The sequence below is a fragment of the Scyliorhinus torazame genome, chromosome 3 (assembly GCF_047496885.1).
Source record: "Scyliorhinus torazame isolate Kashiwa2021f chromosome 3, sScyTor2.1, whole genome shotgun sequence".
Lineage (NCBI taxonomy): Eukaryota > Metazoa > Chordata > Chondrichthyes > Carcharhiniformes > Scyliorhinidae > Scyliorhinus > Scyliorhinus torazame.
The window spans coordinates 299083843-299098705 of record NC_092709.1 but is presented as its reverse complement, the minus strand read 5'-3'; positions in this window follow the sequence as shown (position 1 = coordinate 299098705).

Below are 14863 nucleotides of genomic sequence, written 5' to 3'. Positions count from 1 at the left end.
CTCTCCGTGCTCTTTACTGAAGTCTCGCCCTATCTCTCTCCGTGCTCTTTACTGAAGTCTCGTCTTCTCTCTCTCCGCGTTCTTTACTGAAGTCTCGCCCTCTCTCTCTCTCCACGCTCTTTACTGGAGTCTCGCCCTCTCTCTCTCTGCGCTCTTTACTGAAGTCTCACCCTCTCTCCGCGCTCTTTACTGAAGTCGCGCCCTCTCTCTCTCCACCCTCTTTACTGAAGTCTCGCCCTCTCTCTCTCCACGCTCTTTACTGAAGTCTCGTCCTCTCTCTCTCCACGCTCTTTACTGAAGTCTCGCTCTCCCTCTCTCCGCGCTCTTTACTGAAGACTCGCCCTCTCTCTTTCCGCGCTCTTTACTGAAGTCTCGCCCTCTCTCTCTCCGCACTCTTTACTGAAGACTCGCCCTCTCGCTCTCCGCGCTCTTTACTGAAGTCTTGCCCTCTCTCTCTCCACGCTCTTTACTGAAGTTTCGCCCTCTCTCTCTCCGCGCTCTATATTGATGTCTCGCCCTCTCGCTCTCCGCGCTCTTTACTGAAGTCTCGCCCTCTCTGCACTCTTTACTGAAGTCTCGCCCTCTCTCTCTCCGTGCTCTTTACTGAAGTCTCGCTCTCTCTCTCTCCGCGCTCTTTACTGAAGTCTCGCCCTTTCTCTCTCCGCACTCTTTACTGAAGTCTCGCCCTCTCGCTCTCCGTGCTCTTTACTGAAGTCTCGCCCTCTCTGCACTCTTTACTGAAGTCTCGCCCTCTCTCTCTCCATGCTCTTTACTGAAGTCTCGCCCTCTCTCGCTCCGCGCTCTTTACTGAAGTCTCGCCCTCTCTCTCTCCGCGCTCTTTATTGAAGTCTCGCCCTCTCTCTCTCCGCGCTCTTTACTGAATTCTCGCCCTCTGTCTCTCCGCACTCTTTACAGAAGTCGCGCCCTCTCGCTCTCCGCGCTCTTTACTGAAGTCTCACCCTCTCTCCGCGCTCTTTACTGAAGGCTCGCCCTCTCTCTCTCCACCCTCTTTACTGAAGTCTCGCCCTCTCTCTCTCCACGCTCTTTACTGAAGTCTCGCCCTCTCTCTCTCCTCGCTCTTTACTGAAGTCTCGCCCTCTCTCTCTCCGCACTCTTTATTGAAGTCTTGCCCTCTCGCTCTCCGCGCTTTTTACTGTAGTCTCGCCCTCTCTGCACTCTTTACTGAAGTCTCGCCCTCTCTCTCTCCGTGCTCTTTACTGAAGTCTCGCTCTCTCTCTCTCCGCGCTCTTTACTGAAGTCTCGCACTTTCTCTCTCCGCACTCTTTACTGAAGACTCGCCCTCTCTCTTTCCGCGCTCTTTACTGAAGTCTCGCCCTCTCTCTCTCCGCACTCTTTACTGAAGACTCGCCCTCTCGCTCTCCGCGCTCTTTACTGAAGTCTTGCCCTCTCTCTCTCCACGCTCTTTACTGAAGTTTCGCCCTCTCTCTCTCCGCGCTCTATATTGATGTCTCGCCTTCTCGCTCTCCGCGCTCTTTACTGAAGTCTCGCCCTCTCTGCACTCTTTACTGAAGTCTCGCCCTCTCTCTCTCCGTGCTCTTTCCTGAAGTCTCGCTCTCTCTCTCTCCGCGCTCTTTACTGAAGTCTCGCCCTTTGTCTCTCCGCACTCTTTACTGAAGTCTCGCCCTCTCGCTCTCCGTGCTCTTTACTGAAGTCTCGCCCTCTCTGCACTCTTTACTGAAGTCTCGCCCTCTCTCTCTCCATGCTCTTTGCTGAAGTCTCGCCCTCTCGCTCTCCGCGCACTTTACTGAAGTCTCGCCCTCTCTCTCTCCGCGCTCTTTACTGAAGTCTCGCCCTCTCTCTCTCCGCGCTCTTTATTGAAGTCTCGCCCTCTCTCTCTCCGCGCTCTTTACTGAATTCTCGCCCTCTGTCTCTCCGCACTCTTTACAGAAGTCGCGCCTTCTCGCTCTCCGCGCTCTTTACTGAAGTCTCACCCTCTCTCCGCGCTCTTTACTGAAGTCTCGCCCTCTCTCTCTCCACCCTCTTTACTGAAGTCTCGTCCTCTCTCTCTCCACGCTCTTTACTGAAGTCTCGCCCTCTCTCTCTCCACGCTCTTTCCTGAAGTCTCGCCCTCTCTCTCTCCGTGCTCTTTACTGAAGTCTCGTCTTCTCTCTCTCCGTGTTCTTTACTGAAGTCTCGCCCTCTCTCTCTCCACGCTCTTTACTGAAGTCTCGCCCTCTCTCTCTCCACGCTCTTTACTGATGTCTCGCCCTCTCTACTGAAGTCTCGGCCTCTCTCTGTCCGCGCTCTTTACTGAAGTCTCGCCCTCTCTCTCTCCGCACTCTTTACTGAAGTCTCGCCCTCTCGCTCTCCGCGCTCTTTACTGAAGTCTCGCCCTCTCTGCACTCTTTACTGAAGTCTCGCCCTCCCTCTCTCCGTGCTCTTTACTAAAGTCTCGCTCTCGCTCTGTCCGCACTCTTTACTGAAGTCTCGCCCTCTCTCTCTCCGCGCTATTTACTGATGTCTCGCCCTCTCTCACTCCATGCTCTTTACTGAAGTCTCGCCCTCTCTCTCTCTCCGTGCTCTTTACTGAAGTCTCGCCCTCTCTCTCTCCGCGCACTTTACTGAAGTCTCGCCCTCTCTCTCTCCGTGCTCTTTACTGAAGTCTCGCCCTCTCTCTCTCTGCGCTCTTTACTGAAGTCTCACCCTCTCTCCGCGCTCTTTACTGAAGTCGCGCCCTCTCTCTCTCCACCCTCTTTACTGAAGTCTCGCCCTCTCTCTCTCCACGCTCTTTACTGAAGTCTCGTCCTCTCTCTCTCCACGCACTTTACTGAAGTCTCGCTCTCCCTCTCTCCGCGCTCTTTACTGAAGACTCGCCCTCTCTCTTTCCGCGCTCTTTACTGAAGTCTTGCCCTCTCTCTCTCCACGCTCTTTACTGAAGTTTCGCCCTCTCTCTCTCCGCGCTCTATATTGATGTCTCGCCCTCTCGCTCTCCGCGCTCTTTACTGAAGTCTCGCCCTCTCTGCACTCTTTACTGAAGTCTCGCCCTCTCTCTCTCCGTGCTCTTTACTGAAGTCTCGCTCTCTCTCTCTCCGCGCTCTTTACTGAAGACTCGCCCTCTCTCTTTCCGCGCTCTTTACTGAAGTCTTGCCCTCTCTCTCTCCACGCTCTTTACTGAAGTTTCGCCCTCTCTCTCTCCGCGCTCTATATTGATGTCTCGCCCTCTCGCTCTCCGCGCTCTTTACTGAAGTCTCGCCCTCTCTGCACTCTTTACTGAAGTCTCGCCCTCTCTCTCTCCGTGCTCTTTACTGAAGTCTCGCTCTCTCTCTCTCCGCGCTCTTTACTGAAGTCTCGCCCTTTCTCTCTCCGCACTCTTTACTGAAGTCTCGCCCTCTCGCTCTCCGTGCTCTTTACTGAAGTCTCGCCCTCTCTGCACTCTTTACTGAAGTCTCGCCCTCTCTCTCTCCATGCTCTTTGCTGAAGTCTCGCCCTCTCGCTCTCCGCGCTCTTTACTGAAGTCTCGCCCTCTCTCTCTCCGCGCTCTTTACTGAAGTCTCGCCCTCTCTCTCTCCGCGCTATTTATTGAAGTCTCACCCTCTCTCTCTCCGCGCTCTTTACTGAATTCTCGCCCTCTGTCTCTCCGCTCTCTTTACAGAAGTCGCGCCCTCTCGCTCTCCGCGCTCTTTACTGAAGTCTCACCCTCTCTCCGCGCTCTTTACTGAAGTCTCGCCCTCTCTCTCTCCACCCTCTTTACTGAAGTCTGGCCCTCTCTCTCTCCACGCTCTTTACTGAAGTCTCGCTCTCTCTCTGTCCGCGCTCTTTACTGAAGTCTCGCCCTCTCTCTCTCCGCACTCTTTACTGAAGTCTCGCCCTCTCGCTCTCCGCGCTCTTTACTGAATTCTCGCCCTCTGTCTCTCCGCTCTCTTTACAGAAGTCGCGCCCTCTCGCTCTCCGCGCTCTTTACTGAAGTCTCACCCTCTCTCCGCGCTCTTTACTGAAGTCTCGCCCTCTCTCTCTCCACCCTCTTTACTGAAGTCTGGCCCTCTCTCTCTCCACGCTCTTTACTGAAGTCTCGCTCTCTCTCTGTCCGCGCTCTTTACTGAAGTCTCGCCCTCTCTCTCTCCGCACTCTTTACTGAAGTCTCGCCCTCTCGCTCTCCGCGCTCTTTACTGAAGTCTCGCCCTCTCTGCACATCTTTACTGAAGTCTCGCCCTCCCTCTCTCCGTGGTCTTTACTGAAGTCTCGCCCTCGCTCTCTCCGCACTCTTTACTGAAGTCTCGCCCTCTCTCTCCGCGCTATTTACTGATGTCTCGCCCTCTCTCATGCCATGCTCTTTACTGAAGTCTCGCCCTCTCTCTCTCTCCGTGCTCTTTACTGAAGTCTCGCCCTCTCTCTCTCCGCGCACTTTGCTGAAGTCTCGCCCTCTCTCTCTCCGTGCTCTTTACTGAAGTCTCGCCCTATCTCTCTCCGTGCTCTTTACTGAAGTCTCGTCTTCTCTCTCTCCGCGTTCTTTACTGAAGTCTCGCCCTCTCTCTCTCTCCACGCTCTTTACTGAAGTCTCGCCCTCTCTCTCTCTGCGCTCTTTACTGAAGTCTCACCCTCTCTCCGCGCTCTTTACTGAAGTCGCGCCCTCTCTCTCTCCACCCTCTTTACTGAAGTCTCGCCCTCTCTCTCTCCACGCTCTTTACTGAAGTCTCGTCCTCTCTCTCTCCACGCTCTTTACTGAAGTCTCGCTCTCCCTCTCTCCGCGCTCTTTACTGAAGACTCGCCCTCTCTCTTTCCGCGCTCTTTACTGAAGTCTCGCCCTCTCTCTCTCCGCACTCTTTACTGAAGACTCGCCCTCTCGCTCTCCGCGCTCTTTACTGAAGTCTTGCCCTCTCTCTCTCCACGCTCTTTACTGAAGTTTCGCCCTCTCTCTCTCCGCGCTCTATATTGATGTCTCGCCTTCTCGCTCTCCGCGCTCTTTACTGAAGTCTCGCCCTCTCTGCACTCTTTACTGAAGTCTCGCCCTCTCTCTCTCCGTGCTCTTTACTGAAGTCTCGCTCTCTCTCTCTCCGCGCTCTTTACTGAAGTCTCGCCCTTTCTCTCTCCGCACTCTTTACTGAAGTCTCGCCCTCTCGCTCTCCGTGCTCTTTACTGAAGTCTCGCCCTCTCTGCACTCTTTACTGAAGTCTCGCCCTCTCTCTCTCCATGCTCTTTACTGAAGTCTCGCCCTCTCTCGCTCCGCGCTCTTTACTGAAGTCTCGCCCTCTCTCTCTCCGCGCTCTTTATTGAAGTCTCGCCCTCTCTCTCTCCGCGCTCTTTACTGAATTCTCGCCCTCTGTCTCTCCGCACTCTTTACAGAAGTCGCGCCCTCTCGCTCTCCGCGCTCTTTACTGAAGTCTCACCCTCTCTCCGCGCTCTTTACTGAACGCTCGCCCTCTCTCTCTCCACCCTCTTTACTGAAGTCTCGCCCTCTCTCTCTCCACGCTCTTTACTGAAGTCTCGCCCTCTCTCTCTCCTCGCTCTTTACTGAAGTCTCGCCCTCTCTCTCTCCGCACTCTTTATTGAAGTCTTGCCCTCTCGCTCTCCGCGCTTTTTACTGAAGTCTCGCCCTCTCTGCACTCTTTACTGAAGTCTCGCCCTCTCTCTCTCCGTGCTCTTTACTGAAGTCTCGCTCTCTCTCTCTCCGCGCTCTTTACTGAAGTCTCGCACTTTCTCTCTCCGCACTCTTTACTGAAGACTCGCCCTCTCTCTTTCCGCGCTCTTTACTGAAGTCTCGCCCTCTCTCTCTCCGCACTCTTTACTGAAGACTCGCCCTCTCGCTCTCCGCGCTCTTTACTGAAGTCTTGCCCTCTCTCTCTCCACGCTCTTTACTGAAGTTTCGCCCTCTCTCTCTCCGCGCTCTATATTGATGTCTCGCCTTCTCGCTCTCCGCGCTCTTTACTGAAGTCTCGCCCTCTCTGCACTCTTTACTGAAGTCTCGCCCTCTCTCTCTCCGTGCTCTTTCCTGAAGTCTCGCTCTCTCTCTCTCCGCGCTCTTTACTGAAGTCTCGCCCTTTGTCTCTCCGCACTCTTTACTGAAGTCTCGCCCTCTCGCTCTCCGTGCTCTTTACTGAAGTCTCGCCCTCTCTGCACTCTTTACTGAAGTCTCGCCCTCTCTCTCTCCATGCTCTTTGCTGAAGTCTCGCCCTCTCGCTCTCCGCGCACTTTACTGAAGTCTCGCCCTCTCTCTCTCCGCGCTCTTTACTGAAGTCTCGCCCTCTCTCTCTCCGCGCTCTTTATTGAAGTCTCGCCCTCTCTCTCTCCGCGCTCTTTACTGAATTCTCGCCCTCTGTCTCTCCGCACTCTTTACAGAAGTCGCGCCTTCTCGCTCTCCGCGCTCTTTACTGAAGTCTCACCCTCTCTCCGCGCTCTATACTGAAGTCTCGCCCTCTCTCTCTCCACCCTCTTTACTGAAGTCTCGTCCTCTCTCTCTCCACGCTCTTTACTGAAGTCTCGCCCTCTCTCTCTCCACGCTCTTTCCTGAAGTCTCGCCCTCTCTCTCTCCGTGCTCTTTACTGAAGTCTCGTCTTCTCTCTCTCCGTGTTCTTTACTGAAGTCTCGCCCTCTCTCTCTCCACGCTCTTTACTGAAGTCTCGCCCTCTCTCTCTCCACGCTCTTTACTGATGTCTCGCCCTCGCTACTGAAGTCTCGGCCTCTCTCTGTCCGCGCTCTTTACTGAAGTCTCGCCCTCTCTCTCTCCGCACTCTTTACTGAAGTCTCGCCCTCTCGCTCTCCGCGCTCTTTACTGAAGTCTCGCCCTCTCTGCACTCTTTACTGAAGTCTCGCCCTCCCTCTCTCCGTGCTCTTTACTAAAGTCTCGCTCTCGCTCTGTCCGCACTCTTTACTGAAGTCTCGCCCTCTCTCTCTCCGCGCTATTTACTGATGTCTCGCCCTCTCTCACTCCATGCTCTTTACTGAAGTCTCGCCCTCTCTCTCTCTCCGTGCTCTTTACTGAAGTCTCGCCCTCTCTCTCTCCGCGCACTTTACTGAAGTCTCGCCCTCTCTCTCTCCGTGCTCTTTACTGAAGTCTCGCCCTCTCTCTCTCTGCGCTCTTTACTGAAGTCTCACCCTCTCTCCGCGCTCTTTACTGAAGTCGCGCCCTCTCTCTCTCCACCCTCTTTACTGAAGTCTCGCCCTCTCTCTCTCCACGCTCTTTACTGAAGTCTCGTCCTCTCTCTCTCCACGCACTTTACTGAAGTCTCGCTCTCCCTCTCTCCGCGCTCTTTACTGAAGACTCGCCCTCTCTCTTTCCGCGCTCTTTACTGAAGTCTTGCCCTCTCTCTCTCCACGCTCTTTACTGAAGTTTCGCCCTCTCTCTCTCCGCGCTCTATATTGATGTCTCGCCCTCTCGCTCTCCGCGCTCTTTACTGAAGTCTCGCCCTCTCTGCACTCTTTACTGAAGTCTCGCCCTCTCTCTCTCCGTGCTCTTTACTGAAGTCTCGCCCTCTCTCTCTCCGCGCTCTTTACTGAAGTCTCGCCCTTTCTCTCTCCGCACTCTTTACTGAAGTCTCGCCCTCTCGCTCTCCGTGCTCTTTACTGAAGTCTCGCCCTCTCTGCACTCTTTACTGAAGTCTCGCCCTCTCTCTCTCCATGCTCTTTGCTGAAGTCTCGCCCTCTCGCTCTCCGCGCTCTTTACTGAAGTCTCGCCCTCTCTCTCTCCGCGCTCTTTACTGAAGTCTCGCCCTCTCTCTCTCCGCGCTATTTATTGAAGTCTCACCCTCTCTCTCTCCGCGCTCTTTACTGAATTCTCGCCCTCTGTCTCTCCGCTCTCTTTACAGAAGTCGCGCCCTCTCGCTCTCCGCGCTCTTTACTGAAGTCTCACCCTCTCTCCGCGCTCTTTACTGAAGTCTCGCCCTCTCTCTCTCCACCCTCTTTACTGAAGTCTGGCCCTCTCTCTCTCCACGCTCTTTACTGAAGTCTCGCTCTCTCTCTGTCCGCGCTCTTTACTGAAGTCTCGCCCTCTCTCTCTCCGCACTCTTTACTGAAGTCTCGCCCTCTCGCTCTCCGCGCTCTTTACTGAAGTCTCGCCCTCTCTGCACATCTTTACTGAAGTCTCGCCCTCCCTCTCTCCGTGCTCTTTACTGAAGTCTCGCCCTCTCTCTCCGCGCTATTTACTGATGTCTCGCCCTCTCTCATGCCATGCTCTTTACTGAAGTCTCGCCCTCTCTCTCTCTCCGTGCTCTTTACTGAAGTCTCGCCCTCTCTCTCTCCGCGCACTTTACTGAAGTCTCGCCCTCTCTCTCTCCGTGCTCTTTACTGAAGTCTCGCCCTATCTCTCTCCGTGCTCTTTACTGAAGTCTCGTCTTCTCTCTCTCCGCGTTCTTTACTGAAGTCTCGCCATCTCTCTCTCTCCACGCTCTTTACTGAAGTCTCGCCCTCTCTCTCTCTGCGCTCTTTACTGAAGTCTCACCCTCTCTCCGCGCTCTTTACTGAAGTCGCGCCCTCTCTCTCTCCACCCTCTTTACTGAAGTCTCGCCCTCTCTCTCTCCACGCTCTTTACTGAAGTCTCGTCCTCTCTCTCTCCACGCTCTTTACTGAAGTCTCGCTCTCCCTCTCTCCGCGCTCTTTACTGAAGACTCGCCCTCTCTCTTTCCGCGCTCTTTACTGAAGTCTCGCCCTCTCTCTCTCCGCACTCTTTACTGAAGACTCGCCCTCTCGCTCTCCGCGCTCTTTACTGAAGTCTTGCCCTCTCTCTCTCCACGCTCTTTACTGAAGTTTCGCCCTCTCTCTCTCCGCGCTCTATATTGATGTCTCGCCCTCTCGCTCTCCGCGCTCTTTACTGAAGTCTCGCCCTCTCTGCACTCTTTACTGAAGTCTCGCCCTCTCTCTCTCCGTGCTCTTTACTGAAGTCTCGCTCTCTCTCTCTCCGCGCTCTTTACTGAAGTCTCGCCCTTTCTCTCTCCGCACTCTTTACTGAAGTCTCGCCCTCTCGCTCTCCGTGCTCTTTACTGAAGTCTCGCCCTCTCTGCACTCTTTACTGAAGTCTCGCCCTCTCTCTCTCCATGCTCTTTACTGAAGTCTCGCCCTCTCTCTCTCCGCGCTCTTTACTGAAGTCTCGCCCTCTCTCTCTCCGCGCTCTTTATTGAAGTCTCGCCCTCTCTCTCTCCGCGCTCTTTACTGAATTCTCGCCCTCTGTCTCTCCGCACTCTTTACAGAAGTCGCGCCCTCTCGCTCTCCGCGCTCTTTACTGAAGTCTCACCCTCTCTCCGCGCTCTTTACTGAAGGCTCGCCCTCTCTCTCTCCACCCTCTTTACTGAAGTCTCGCCCTCTCTCGCTCCACGCTCTTTACTGAAGTCTCACCCTCTTTCTCTCCGCGCTCTTTACTGAATTCTCGCCCTCTGTCTCTCCGCTCTCTTTACAGAAGTCGCGCCCTCTCGCTCTCCGCGCTCTTTACTGAAGTCTCACCCTCTCTCCGCGCTCTTTACTGAAGTCTCGCCCTCTCTCTCTCCACCCTCTTTACTGAAGTCTGGCCCTCTCTCTCTCCACGCTCTTTACTGAAGTCTCGCTCTCTCTCTGTCCGCGCTCTTTACTGAAGTCTCGCCCTCTCTCTCTCCGCACTCTTTACTGAAGTCTCGCCCTCTCGCTCTCCGCGCTCTTTACTGAAGTCTCGCCCTCTCTGCACATCTTTACTGAAGTCTCGCCCTCCCTCTCTCCGTGCTCTTTACTGAAGTCTCGCCCTCTCTCTCCGCGCTATTTACTGATGTCTCGCCCTCTCTCATGCCATGCTCTTTACTGAAGTCTCGCCCTCTCTCTCTCTCCATGCTCTTTACTGAAGTCTCGCCCTCTCTCTCTCCGCGCACTTTACTGAAGTCTCGCCCTCTCTCTCTCCGTGCTCTTTACTGAAGTCTCTCCCTATCTCTCTCCGTGCTCTTTACTGAAGTCTCGTCTTCTCTCTCTCCGCGTTCTTTACTGAAGTCTCGCCATCTCTCTCTCTCCACGCTCTTTACTGAAGTCTCGCCCTCTCTCTCTCTGCGCTCTTTACTGAAGTCTCACCCTCTCTCCGCGCTCTTTACTGAAGTCGCGCCCTCTCTCTCTCCACCCTCTTTACTGAAGTCTCGCCCTCTCTCTCTCCACGCTCTTTACTGAAGTCTCGTCCTCTCTCTCTCCACGCTCTTTACTGAAGTCTCGCTCTCCCTCTCTCCGCGCTCTTTACTGAAGACTCGCCCTCTCTCTTTCCGCGCTCTTTACTGAAGTCTCGCCCTCTCTCTCTCCGCACTCTTTACTGAAGACTCGCCCTCTCGCTCTCCGCGCTCTTTACTGAAGTCTTGCCCTCTCTCTCTCCACGCTCTTTACTGAAGTTTCGCCCTCTCTCTCTCCGCGCTCTATATTGATGTCTCGCCCTCTCGCTCTCCGCGCTCTTTACTGAAGTCTCGCCCTCTCTGCACTCTTTACTGAAGTCTCGCCCTCTCTCTCTCCGTGCTCTTTACTGAAGTCTCGCTCTCTCTCTCTCCGCGCTCTTTACTGAAGTCTCGCCCTTTCTCTCTCCGCACTCTTTACTGAAGTCTCGCCCTCTCGCTCTCCGTGCTCTTTACTGAAGTCTCGCCCTCTCTGCACTCTTTACTGAAGTCTCGCCCTCTCTCTCTCCATGCTCTTTACTGAAGTCTCGCCCTCTCTCTCTCCGCGCTCTTTACTGAAGTCTCGCCCTCTCTCTCTCCGCGCTCTTTATTGAAGTCTCGCCCTCTCTCTCTCCGCGCTCTTTACTGAATTCTCGCCCTCTGTCTCTCCGCACTCTTTACAGAAGTCGCGCCCTCTCGCTCTCCGCGCTCTTTACTGAAGTCTCACCCTCTCTCCGCGCTCTTTACTGAAGGCTCGCCCTCTCTCTCTCCACCCTCTTTACTGAAGTCTCGCCCTCTCTCGCTCCACGCTCTTTACTGAAGTCTCGCCCTCTCTCTCTCCTCGCTCTTTACTGAAGTCTCGCCCTCTCTCTCTCCGCACTCTTTATTGAAGTCTTGCCCTCTCGCTCTCCGCGCTTTTTACTGAAGTCTCGCCCTCTCTGCACTCTTTACTGAAGTCTCGCCCTCTCTCTCTCCGTGCTCTTTACTGAAGTCTCGCTCTCTCTCTCTCCGCGCTCTTTACTGAAGTCTCGCACTTTCTCTCTCCGCACTCTTTACTGAAGTCTCGCCCTCTCGCTCTCCGCGTTCTTTACTGAAGTTTCGCCCTCTCTGCACTCTTTACTGAAGTCTCGCCCTCTCTCTCTCCGTGCTCTTTACTGAAGTCTCGCTCTCTCTCTCTCCGTGCGCTTTACTGAAGTCTCGCCCTCTCGCTGTCCGCGCTCTTTACTGAAGTCTCGCCCTCTCTCTCCGTGCTCTTTACTGAAGTCTCGCCCTCTCGCTCTCCGCGCTCTTTACTGAAGTCTCGCCCTCTCTCTCTCCGTGCTCTTTACTGAAGTCTCGCCCTCTCTCTCCATGCTCTTTAGAAGTCTCGCCCTCTCTCTCTCCACGCTCTTTCCTGAAGTCTCGCCCTCTCTCTCTCCACGCTCTTTCCTGAAGTCTCGCTCTCCCTCTCTCCGCGCTCTTTACTGAAGTCTCGCCCTCTCTCTCTCCGCGCTCTTTACTGAAGTCTCGCCCTCTGTCTCTCCGCACTCTTTACTGAAGTCTCGCCCTCTCGCTCTCCGCGCTCTTTACTGAAGTCTCGCCCTCTCTGCACTCTTTACTGAAGTCTCGCCCTCTCTCTCTCCGCGCTCTTTACTGAAGTATCGCCCTCTCTCTCTCCGCACTCTTTACTGAAGTCTTGCCCTCTCGCTCCCGCGCTCTTTACTGAAGTCTCGCCCTCTCTGCACTCTTTACTGAAGTCTCGCTCTCTCTCTCTCCGTGCTCTTTACTGAAGTCTCGCTCTCTCTCTCTCTCCGCGCTCTTTACTGAGGTCTCGCCCTCTCTCTCTCCACACTCTTTACTGAAGTCTCCCCCTCTCGCTCTCCGTGCTCTTTACTGAAGTCTCGCCCTCTCTCTCTCTGCACTCTTTACTGAAGACTCGCCCTCTCTCTCTCCATGCTCTTTACAGAAGTCTCGCCCTCTCTCTCTCGCCTTGCTCTTTACTGAAGTCTCGCCCTCTCTCTCTCCGCGCTCTATACTGAAGTCTCGCCCTCTCTCTCTCCGTGCTCTTTTGTGAAGTCTCGTCTTCTCTCTGTCCGCGTTCTTTACTGAAGTCTCGCCCTCTCTCTCTCTCCACGCTCTTTACTGAAGTCTCGCCCTCTCTCACTCCGCGCTCTTTACTGAAGTCTCACCCTCTCTCCGCTCTCTTTACTGAAGTCTCGCCCTCTCTCTCTCCACCCTCTTTTCTGAAGTCTCGCCCTCTCTCTCTCTGCGCTCTTTACTCAAGTCTCGCCCTCTCTCTGTCCACGTTCTTTACTGAAGTCTCGCTCTCCCTCTCTCCGCGCTCTTTACTGAAGACTCGCCCTCTCTCTCTCCACGCTCTTTACTGAAGTCTCACCCTCTCTCTCTCCGCACTCTTTACTGAAGTCTCGCCCTGTCGCTCTCCGCGCTCTTTACTGAAGTCTCGCCCTCTCTCTCTCCACGCTCTTTACTGAAGTCTCGCCCTCTCTCTCTCCGCAATCTTTATTGAAGTCTCGCCATCTCGCTCTCCGCGCTCTTTACTGAAGTCTCGCCCTCTCTGCACTCTTTACTGAGGTCTCGCCCTCTCTCTCTCCGTGCTCTTTCCTGAAGTCTCGCTCTCTCTCTCTCCGCGCTCTATACTGTAGTCTCGCCCTTCCTCTCTCCGCACTCTTTACTGAAGTCTCGCCCTCTCGCTCTCCGCGCTCTTTACTGAAGTCTCGCGCTCTCTGCACTCTTTACTGAAGTCTCGCCCTCTCTCTCTCCGCGCTCTTTGCTGAAGTCTCGCCCTCTCGCTCTCCACTGAAGTCTCGCCCTCTCTCTCTCCGCGCTCTTTACTGAAGTCTCGCCCTCTCTCTCTCCGCGCTCTCTTCTGAAGTCTCGCCCTCTCGCTCTCAGAGCTCTTTACTGAAGTCTCGCCCTATCTCTTTCCGCGCTCTTTACTGAAGTCTCGCCCTCTCACTCTCCGCGCTCTTTAGTGAAGTCTCGCCCTCTCTCTCTCTGCACTCTTTACTGAAGACTCGCCCTCTCGCTCTCCATGCTCTTTACTGAAGTCTCGCCCTCTCTCTCTCTCTCCGTGCTCTTTACTGAAGTGTCGTCTTCTCTCTCTCCGTGTTCTTTACTGAAGTCTCGCCCTCTCTCTCTCCACGCTCTTTACTGAAGTCTCGCCCTCTCTCTCTCCACGCTCTTTACTGATGTCTCGCCCTCTCTACTGAAGTCTCGCCCTCTCTCTGTCCGCGCTCTTTACTGAAGTCTCGCCCTCTCTCTCTCCGCACTCTTTACTGAAGTCTCGCCCTCTCGCTCTCCGCGCTCTTTACTGAAGTCTCGCCCTCTCTGCACTCTTTACTGAAGTCTCGCCCTCCCTCTCTCCGTGCTCTTTACTGAAGTCTCGCCCTCGCTCTCTCCGCACTCTTTACTGAAGTCTCGCCCTCTCGTTCTCCGCGCTATTTACTGATGTCTCGCCCTCTCTCACTCCATGCTCTTTACTGAATTCTCGCCCTCTCTCTCTCTCCGTGCTCTTTCCTGAAGTCTCGCCCTCTCTCTCTCCGCGCACTTTACTGAAGTCTCGCCCTCTCTCTCTCCGTGCTCTTTACTGAAGTCTCGCCCTCTCTCTCTCCGTGCTCTTTACTGAAGTCTCGTCTTCTCTCTCTCCGCGTTCTTTACTGAAGTCTCGCCCTCTCTCTCTCTCCACGCTCTTTACTGAAGTCTCGCCCTCTCTCTCTCTGCGCTCTTTACTGAAGTCTCACCCTCTCTCCGCGCTCTTTACTGAAGTCGCGCCCTCTCTCTCTCCACCCTCTTTACTGAAGTCTCGCCCTCTCTCTCTCCACGCTCTTTACTGAAGTCTCGTCCTCTCTCTCTCCACGCTCTTTACTGAAGTCTCGCTCTCCCTCTCTCCACGCTCTTTACTGATGTCTCGCCCTCTCTACTGAAGTCTCACCCTCTCTCTGTCCGCGCTCTTTACTGAAGTCTCGCCCTCTCTCTCTCCGCACTCTTTACTGAAGTCTCGCCCTCTCGCTCTCCGCGCTCTTTACTGAAGTCTCGCCCTCTCTGCACTCTTTACTGAAGTCTCGCCCTCCCTCTCTCCGTGCTCTTTACTGAAGTCTCGCCCTCGCTCTCTCCGCACTCTTTACTGAAGTCTCGCCCTCTCTCTCTCCGCGCTATTTACTGATGTCTCGCCCTCTCTCACTCCATGCTCTTTACTGAAGTCTCGCCCTCTCTCTCTCTCCGTGCTCTTTCCTGAAGTCTCGCCCTCTCTCTCTCCGCGCACTTTACTGAAGTCTCGCCCTCTCTCTCTCCGTGCTCTTTACTGAAGTCTCGCCCTCTCTCTCTCCGTGCTCTTTACTGAAGTCTCGTCTTCTCTCTCTCCGCCTTCTTTACTGAAGTCTCGCCCTCTCTCTCTCTCCACGCTCTTTACTGAAGTCTCGCCCTCTCTCTCTCTGCGCTCTTTACTGAAGTCTCACCCTCTCTCCGCGCTCTTTACTGAAGTCGCGCCCTCTCTCTCTCCACCCTCTTTACTGAAGTCTCGCCCTCTCTCTCTCCACGCTCTTTACTGAAGTCTCGTCCTCTCTCTCTCCACGCTCTTTACTGAAGTCTCGCTCTCCCTCTCTCCGCGCTCTTTACTGAAGACTCGCCCTCTCTCTTTCCGCGCTCTTTACTGAAGTCTTGCCCTCTCTCTCTCCACGCTCTTTACTGAAGTTTCGCCCTCTCTCTCTCCGCGCTCTATATTGATGTCTCGCCCTCTCGCTCTCCGCGCTCTTTACTGAAGTCTCGCCCTCTCTGCACTCTTTACTGAAGTCTCGCCCTCTCTCTCTCCGTGCTCTTTACTGAAGTCT